The sequence below is a fragment of the Oreochromis aureus genome, linkage group 8 (genome assembly GCF_013358895.1).
Source record: "Oreochromis aureus strain Israel breed Guangdong linkage group 8, ZZ_aureus, whole genome shotgun sequence".
NCBI classification, from domain to species: domain Eukaryota; kingdom Metazoa; phylum Chordata; class Actinopteri; order Cichliformes; family Cichlidae; genus Oreochromis; species Oreochromis aureus.
The window spans coordinates 31,491,351-31,500,314 of record NC_052949.1 but is presented as its reverse complement, the minus strand read 5'-3'; the positions used below and the strand labels follow the sequence as shown (position 1 = coordinate 31,500,314).

At 42.7% G+C, this 8,964-nt stretch overlaps 1 long non-coding RNA gene across 1 annotated transcript; it reads right to left on the bottom strand.

Moving 5' to 3' along the window:
- Positions 1-3,636: 3,636 nt before the first annotated feature.
- LOC120441465 lies at positions 3,637-4,858 on the bottom strand. The gene is made up of 3 exons (XR_005614126.1): positions 4,679-4,858; positions 4,080-4,136; positions 3,637-3,653 (listed from the first exon to the last, which is right to left on the bottom strand). It is a non-coding gene; the product is annotated as an uncharacterized LOC120441465 (long non-coding RNA).
- Between the last annotated feature and the right edge of the window lie 4,106 nt (positions 4,859-8,964).

Below are 8,964 nucleotides of genomic sequence, written 5' to 3'. Positions count from 1 at the left end.
AAACAAGAAATGTTTGCACACACATGTGATTATGCGCAGAGGTCCACCCTACCAGCCAACCTCAGATCTCCACGCAGGCACACATGAATGCACATACATTTGCACATCCAGAGATAAACTACACCACAGAAACCAAATTCCAAGAAATCCAAACAAGAAATGTTTGCACACACATGTGATTATGCGCAGAGGTCCACCCTACCAGCCAACCTCAGATCTCCACGCAGGCACACATGAATGCACATACATTTGCACACATCCAGAGATAAACTACACCACAGAAACCAAATTCCAAGAAATCCAAACAAGAAATGTTTGCACACACATGTGATTATGCGCAGAGGTCCACCCTACCAGCCAACCTCAGATCTCCACGCAGGCACACATGAATGCACATACATTTGCACACATCCAGAGATAAACGACCCGACAGAAACCAAATTCCAAGAAATCCAAAAAAGAAATGTTTGCACACACATGTGATTATGCGCAGAGGTCCACCCTACCAGCCAACCTCAGATCTCCACGCAGGCACACATGAATGCACATACATTTGCACACATCCAGAGATAAACGACCCGACAGAAACCAAATTCCAAGAAATCCAAAAAGAAATGTTTGCACACACATGTGATTATGCGCAGAGGTCCACCCTACCAGCCAACCTCAGATCTCCACGCAGGCACACATGAATGCACATACATTTGCACACATCCAGAGATAAACGACCCGACAGAAACCAAATTCCAAGAAATCCAAAAAGAAATGTTTGCACACACATGTGATTATGCGCAGAGGTCCACCCTACCAGCCAACCTCAGATCTCCACGCAGGCACACATGAATGCACATACATTTGCACACATCCAGAGATAAACTACACCACAAAAACCAAATTCCAAGAAATCCAAAAAAGAAATGTTTGCACACACATGTGATTATGCGCAGAGGTCCACCCTACCAGCCAACCTCAGATCTCCACGCAGGCACACATGAATGCACATACATTTGCACACATCCAGAGATAAACTACACCACAGAAACCAAATTCCAAGAAATCCAAACAAGAAATGTTTGCACACACATGTGATTATGCGCAGAGGTCCACCCTACCAGCCAACCTCAGATCTCCACGCAGGCACACATGAATGCACATACATTTGCACACATCCAGAGATAAATGACCGCACAGAAACCAAATTCCAAGAAATCCAAACAAGAAATGTTTGCACACACATGTGATTATGCGCAGAGGTCCACCCTACCAGCCAACCTCAGATCTCCACGCAGGCACACATGAATGCACATACATTTGCACACATCCAGAGATAAACTACACCACAGAAACCAAATTCCAAGAAATCCAAACAAGAAATGTTTGCACACACATGTGATTATGCGCAGAGGTCCACCCTACCAGCCAACCTCAGATCTCCACGCAGGCACACATGAATGCACATACATTTGCACACATCCAGAGATAAACGACCCGACAGAAACCAAATTCCAAGAAATCCAAAAAAGAAATGTTTGCACACACGTGATTATGCGCAGAGGTCCACCCTACCAGCCAACCTCAGATCTCCACGCAGGCACACATGAATGCACATACATTTGCACACATCCAGAGATAAACTACACCACAGAAACCAAATTCCAAGAAATCCAAACAAGAAATGTTTGCACACACATGTGATTATGCGCAGAGGTCCACCCTACCAGCCAACCTCAGATCTCCACGCAGGCACACATGAATGCACATACATTTGCACACATCCAGAGATAAACGACCCGACAAAAACCAAATTCCAAGAAATCCAAAAAAGAAATGTTTGCACACACGTGATTATGCGCAGAGGTCCACCCTACCAGCCAACCTCAGATCTCCACGCAGGCACACATGAATGCACATACATTTGCACACATCCAGAGATAAACTACACCACAGAAACCAAATTCCAAGAAATCCAAACAAGAAATGTTTGCACACACATGTGATTATGCGCAGAGGTCCACCCTACCAGCCAACCTCAGATCTCCACGCAGGCACACATGAATGCACATACATTTGCACACATCCAGAGATAAACTACACCACAGAAACCAAATTCCAAGAAATCCAAACAAGAAATGTTTGCACACACATGTGATTATGCGCAGAGGTCCACCCTACCAGCCAACCTCAGATCTCCACGCAGGCACAAATGAATGCACATACATTTGCACACATCCAGAGATAAACGACCCGACAGAAACCAAATTCCAAGAAATCCAAAAACAAATGTTTGCACACACGTGATTATGCGCAGAGGTCCACCCTACCAGCCAACCTCAGATCTCCACGCAGGCACACATGAATGCACATACATTTCCACACATCCAGAGATAAATGACCGCACAGAAACCAAATTCCAAGAAATCCAAACAAGAAATGTTATCACACACATGTGATTATGCGCAGAGGTCCACCCTACCAGCCAACCTCAGATCTCCACGCAGGCACACATGAATGCACATACATTTGCACACATCCAGAGATAAACTACACCACAGAAACCAAATTCCAAGAAATCCAAACAAGAAATGTTTGCACACACATGTGATTATGCGCAGAGGTCCACCCTACCAGCCAACCTCAGATCTCCACGCAGGCACACATGAATGCACATACATTTGCACACATCCAGAGATAAACGACCGACAGAAACCAAATTCCAAGAAATCCAAAAAAAATGTTTGCACACACATGATTATGCGCAGAGGTCCACCCTACCAGCCAACCTCAGATCTCCACGCAGGCACACATGAATGCACATACATTTGCACACATCCAGAGATAAACGACCTGACAGAAACCAAATTCCAAGAAATCCAAAAAAGAAATGTTTGCACACACGTGATTATGCGCAGAGGTCCACCCTACCAGCCAACCTCAGATCTCCACGCAGACACACATGAATGCACATACATTTGCACACATCCAGAGATAAACTACACCACAGAAAAAAATTCCAAGAAATCCAAACAAGAAATGTTTGCACACACATGTGATTATGCGCAGAGGTCCACCCTACCAGCCAAAATCAGATCTCCACGCAGGCACACATGAATGCACATAAATTTGCACACATCCAGAGATAAACTACACCACAGAAAAAAATTCCAAGAAATCCAAACAAGAAATGTTTGCACACACATGTGATTATGCGCAGAGGTCCACCCTACCAGCCAAAATCAGATCTCCACGCAGGCACACATGAATTCACATACATTTGCACACATCCAGAGATAAACGACCCGACAGAAACCAAATTCAAAGAAATCCAAAAATGGAAATGTTTGCACACATGTGATTATGTGCAGAGGTCCACCCTACCAGCCAACCTCAGATCTTCTCGCAGGCACACATGAATGCACATACTTCTGCACGCATCCAGATATTGACATACACACACACACGTGGTGAGTCTCCACCTGTTACAGGTCAGTGCAGCCTGGACTGTCTCGAGACAGACCAGACCACCTGCACCATAGACACTTCAAACCTCATCTCAGGACAAAAACCAAAAGAACAACATTAAAAAGGATAAAACTTACCTTAGAAACATGCTGTGTTATAGGAGACAGCGGCACTGCAGAGGCGAGGACAGGCATCTGTTTGAAGTAGACAAAACAGTAAGCATAGTCATACAGAGACATACACACACACAGGCTCCGAAAGCCTAGCCAGCAAATAAAGGAGAAAAAACCCAGACCGGGCCGCCTGGCCACACTATATTAAGGTGGACCTCCCCCAGGCTCCAAAAGCCTGGCCAGCCCTTTTCATAGTGTGGCACCGCCCCAGGTGTGTAAAAGAAAGCAGAAAAACCCAGACCAGGCCGCCTCGCCACCCTTTAGGTGGACCTCCCCCAGCCTCCAAAAGCCTGGAGGCATTTTTTTACTTGCACAATTTATCAGTAAAGTTTCAATCTCTGTTATCACCCCTAGACTAGACCAGCTGCACCACACAGACACATACACTACAAACCTCATCTCTGGAGAAAAACCACAAGAACAACATCAAAAAGAAAGAAAACGTACCTTAGAAACATGCCAGGTTAGAGGAGACGGCAGCACTGCAGAGGTGAGGACAGGCATCTGTAGATGAAACAGTAAACATAGTCATACAGACACATACACACACACACACACACACTCCGAAAGTCTAGCCCCCCCCCAGGCATGGGAAAGAAAGAGGAAAAAACCCGGAAGCTGGTCAGAGATGATGGAAAGATGGATGGAGCTAAATACATGGGAATCCTGGAAGAAAACCTGTTTGAGGCTGCAAAGGACTTGAGCTTGGGATGGAGATTTACCTTTGCCCACAAACAATCTTATGGAGGAAAAACATTCCCATAAATATTCATAAAGATTTCTGTCAGAGCAAAATCTCTCTCTCTCTCTTACGTATTTGCTCCTCACCACATCCTATTCCTAACCTAGCCTAGCAGTCATATATAGCTTTTAATTAATCCTGCAGGGGAGGGGGGTCAAAGACATTTCTCACCATGAAATTACTCGATAGCTTAAAACATGAACAGATTCACTGAGTAATCAGAAAAGTTTAGCATGAATCTGGACATTAGATTTAAGATTTAAGTTTTAAGCTTATCAAATATCACTTGGTAGAAGCTCCTTACTGTTTGAAGAAATCTGCTGTCCTCTTTTGCCTGCATCTTTTTTTCCATCGAAGACTGACGTTATTCCATGTTAATTAGTTTTTCTCCGTGAAAAACACAGCAACTCATCTTATCCCTGGGCGCCAGAGAGTCGAGCTCCGGATCTCAGCAGAAACGTGCCAATAAAAGTTGGCACTTTTCAAACTGATACCAGGTTGATCCAGGTATCAGTTTGAAACGCGTTCTCCTCCGTGACGTCACAGTCAAAACGCATCTGCGTAACCATGGTTACAGCGGGACGCTTTGGAGCCCTGCTGCTCAGCAGCTAATGCTCAGGTAATATATAAATACTCCAGCTCTAAAACCAAGTAAAATAAATATACTGTATATGTGTATAGTGTGCCGCGTAAGCGTTCAGTTTCTAGAAGAGACTGTAAGACGGACAGAGTTAAAAGGTGACCGATAGCAGCCATACTGAGGTGAGTTGTTGAGGATATGTCGAGCTGTCGATAAGCACGGCTGTTTTTGTGCTCTTATATACTGTTAGCCTGTTTTGGCTGGCGTTAGTGAAGCTGTTTTCAACTGTATGTAACATTGTTGAACTCTAATGTCTAATGAATAAAGTCTCGATGTGACGATGTGAGCATGTAATTGTAATCCTGTGTTAATTTAAGCGTTTGGTACCGTTTAATATCCAGTACATCTGGTGTTTTGTTATAACATGCCCTGGAATAATTATGTGTGCCTATGCCAAGAGGCACACATATTACTATTCGTCGGATTTATTATTATTATTATTATTATTCAGTTTCCGAAACTCGCCCCGCAGTTTTGAGACAAGCTTCATATATGTTACCTCATTTTGTGCGGCTGGATCAGGAATGGTGTGCTATGACTTTTGGTGTTTATAACTATTATAGTTTTTTAAATATTAATATTTTAGTGAAAATTTTCCCGCGCTTCTCTGCCAAACAGTTTTGAAAATAGGGTTACATATGTTAGATCATTTTGTTGAGCTGGACTAGTATGGTATACACTTTTGGTGTTTATGACTTTTATAGTTTTTGAAATATTTAGATTTTAGTGCAAATTTAGGCCAATTTCCATAGAAACAGACTTTATTTGTGGTGGGTTGGCTCTCTCTAGTGGTATACCGGGAGTAGTACGGCTGAAAATCTGTATGCTTGTTACAAAACTCCATATCCCATAATTCATAGCACCCTCTGCCGAAAGTTAAACAATGGCGGACACCACTTCGTTTTATATGTCTTTTATTCGTGTTTCTAGGTCACAAAATACACTTTTAAGATATTTTCAGGCGAGAATGTAGGTGTGTAAACTTCAAATATCTGCTCATTTTATCAAGACATCCCATATTAGCGACAATTCTCTTAAGTGTTGCTGATAGCCGGCTAGCTAGCTAGCTAGCGCCCCTTCGTGAAAAACCACCCAGGCTTGGCTGATAGTGAGGTGGCTAAAATTTGTTTAATCGCCTGATCGCTCGGCAAGGGTCTGTGTCTTAGCTGGACTTATTTTTCGCTTTATATGGGCCGATGATGCTGGTCGATGTGGAAAAAATAACTGAGTTGTTTGGTGGTGGAGCTACAACAGAGGGCAGCTATCCACTGGTGTGTGACAGAAAGGACATGCCGCGAACGAGACATACAAGGCGGTGAGGCTACCGCCGATCGTCCGGTGTTTGCTAACGCGGAGGTCAATCGTGGATCAGGGAAAGCGAAGGCAGGAGCGTGAGGTGAACTGAATTTCAGGTAAGAAGTTATGACCTGCACTCTATTTGGGTCAGATATAAACCGAGTTTAGGTGTAGTTTATTTTCGTTGTGCTGACTTTTTCAATCACTTACAATAACTCGTACTGCGTGCTAGCTAGCACTACGGAGTTTGTATACAGCTGTGTGCGCACTAAGTTACCGATGTTACCGATGTTGAACTTTATGACAGCCTCCCTGTCATTCTCTCGCCTGTTGAAACTTCAGTCATGAAACTGATCAATGATCGGCTTTTCTCTCTTGTTTGTTTATCGCGCTAAACAACAGCAGCACGTTTAAGCTTGATCAGCTGTTGTTAGAATTCTTTTGATTTTAATTTCTAGTATCAGCTGATGTTTGCTGGAGCATGAAGATGAAATCAGGAGATGTCCTTACTGAATCATCAGAGCTGAACTGGTGATGGAGAAACAGGTTTACCCTTAGGTGACATGAATGAGTTGAAGGAAGTTATGAACTGTTTCTGACAGACAAATATACACCAAGCTCCTTTTTTGTGTAGCTGACAGCTGGTAACTGTGCAGGGGCGGATCTAGCAAAGCTTTTGCCAGGGGGCCAGGTAGGGCATTAACAGAGAAAGGTGGACACAAAGATATACTTTTCTTTCTTACTCTCATATAAAATATTTAGCTTTTATTAAATAGTTATCTGAATCTTACAACCAAAGTTTGTATAATAATACACAAGATTGGCTGTAGACCATTGTTCATCATTCAGAACACTGTGTAAAAATAACACCAACCATGTGTGAAAAGTGGTCCATAACGTAATGCTTCAAAGCGTGTTCATGCAAACATTGTTGGATCTGCCGTGGTACAATGGGACTTCTGCTCATGAACCTGTGTGCACAGCGTCTGCAAATCGGCGCTGTAAAGGCAACTTCATCTTTACACAAAACTGTAAGCTGTTATCTGTGAAGCGTGAGCGGTGTTTGTTTTTACCATAGTTCATGGTGGAGAATGGGTGCTCTTCTGAGTTTTGCTCTCTGTAGCTATATGAATGGCAAACTACACTGAATAGCAGCGGCATAGGCACACATAAAATTTCTTCTGAAATTTTCGCTTTCTAGTTTTAAGTTTTACAATACTGCTGATTAACGACTCTTTGGTGACAGTCAACTGGGGGAGTTGACATGGTGGGTCTCAGAGCTAGCTTATGTGAGCCAGCGGGGATATCTGTACATGCAGTAGCCTTAAAATATTGATTATTCATTCTCCTGCTAGGTAAGAATTTGTGTTTTATACGTATATTGTTTCTTTCCATATGTTATCGTTTGGTTATGTTATGATGTGTGGTTAATGATTATTAGTGTGCTAATCGTGAATAAGCTAGTAAGCTTGAAAATTAGCAGCCATGTTATGTTGTGCATTTGAACTAGCAGACTGCACTGTTGTTGCTTAGGGGCTATGAGCACACAAGGGCTGTATCCCAATTCAGGGTCTGCAGCCTTAAAGTACGCAACCTCAACGATCCTCAAGGGTCAGCGTGCCTTAAAGACCGCTAAGGCCGGAAGTGCAAGGCTTGTGAAATGGGACGGTCTAGCCTCCGTCGCGCTGCCCAGGTTGCCTTGCAACCATGATAGCTGGAAACGTGTGGTTGACAGAAATGAAGGAGAACATATTTTGTTCATTTGTTTGTTTGTTTCTACATGAACTTTGTGTGATTTGATAAGTATCTGAGGGTGAGACCACAGGACTGTAAAACATGATTGTTGGGCTTCATATACTGAACAGTCATTTAGAATTAGCTAGTAAATAACAATTAGCTAATGTTGTTTATGTATATATATGTGTAAAAAGAAAATGTACGAGCTGTGATAACTGTTTTTGATAGAATGAAGAGTAGACTGATATATTAAATATTCCTTTATTGGGTGAGAAAATCAGACCATGTCATAACTGCTTTAAGTCATACAGAATAGATATCAGAGCCTTAAACAGGCTGACTTCTGCTAAATGGGTCAAACTGGGCAGAAAGTACACAAACACATAACATCCTTATAGAATATGATGTAACACTATAGATCAACTTACCTGAGAATATATAAAGCATATAAACAATTACAGCAATATGATGCAACAAACACAGCAGTGCTACTAATCCAAAATACTCAAAGCTTCATAGAACTGAAACAAACATTTATTTTTAGCTCCATTCTGCTGCTGATACATACTTTAGGTTTCTGAATATTAAACTTGTTGCTGCCTTTCATAGTGTGTAACTTGAAGGCCCTGAGTACTTTCTCCCACACTGAAAACACTGGGATGATAACATTATTTGAACATTACCTAATAAGACTGATTCAGGACAGACAATTAGTTATGTTAAACTTTCCTAGCAGTCCTTCACAAACAGGGAACAGTCTGTCTATTCTCTCCATCTGTCAGCTGCTGCTGGCTCTTCCTCCTCCTCTTCCTCACACACTGCTGAGTTTGTCCTGGTGGATCATCAGGGGTGCAAAGCCTCACAGATGATGTGCAGCAGTGGGTCCCTCAGTCTGTCCTCACTCTGGACACTTGCAG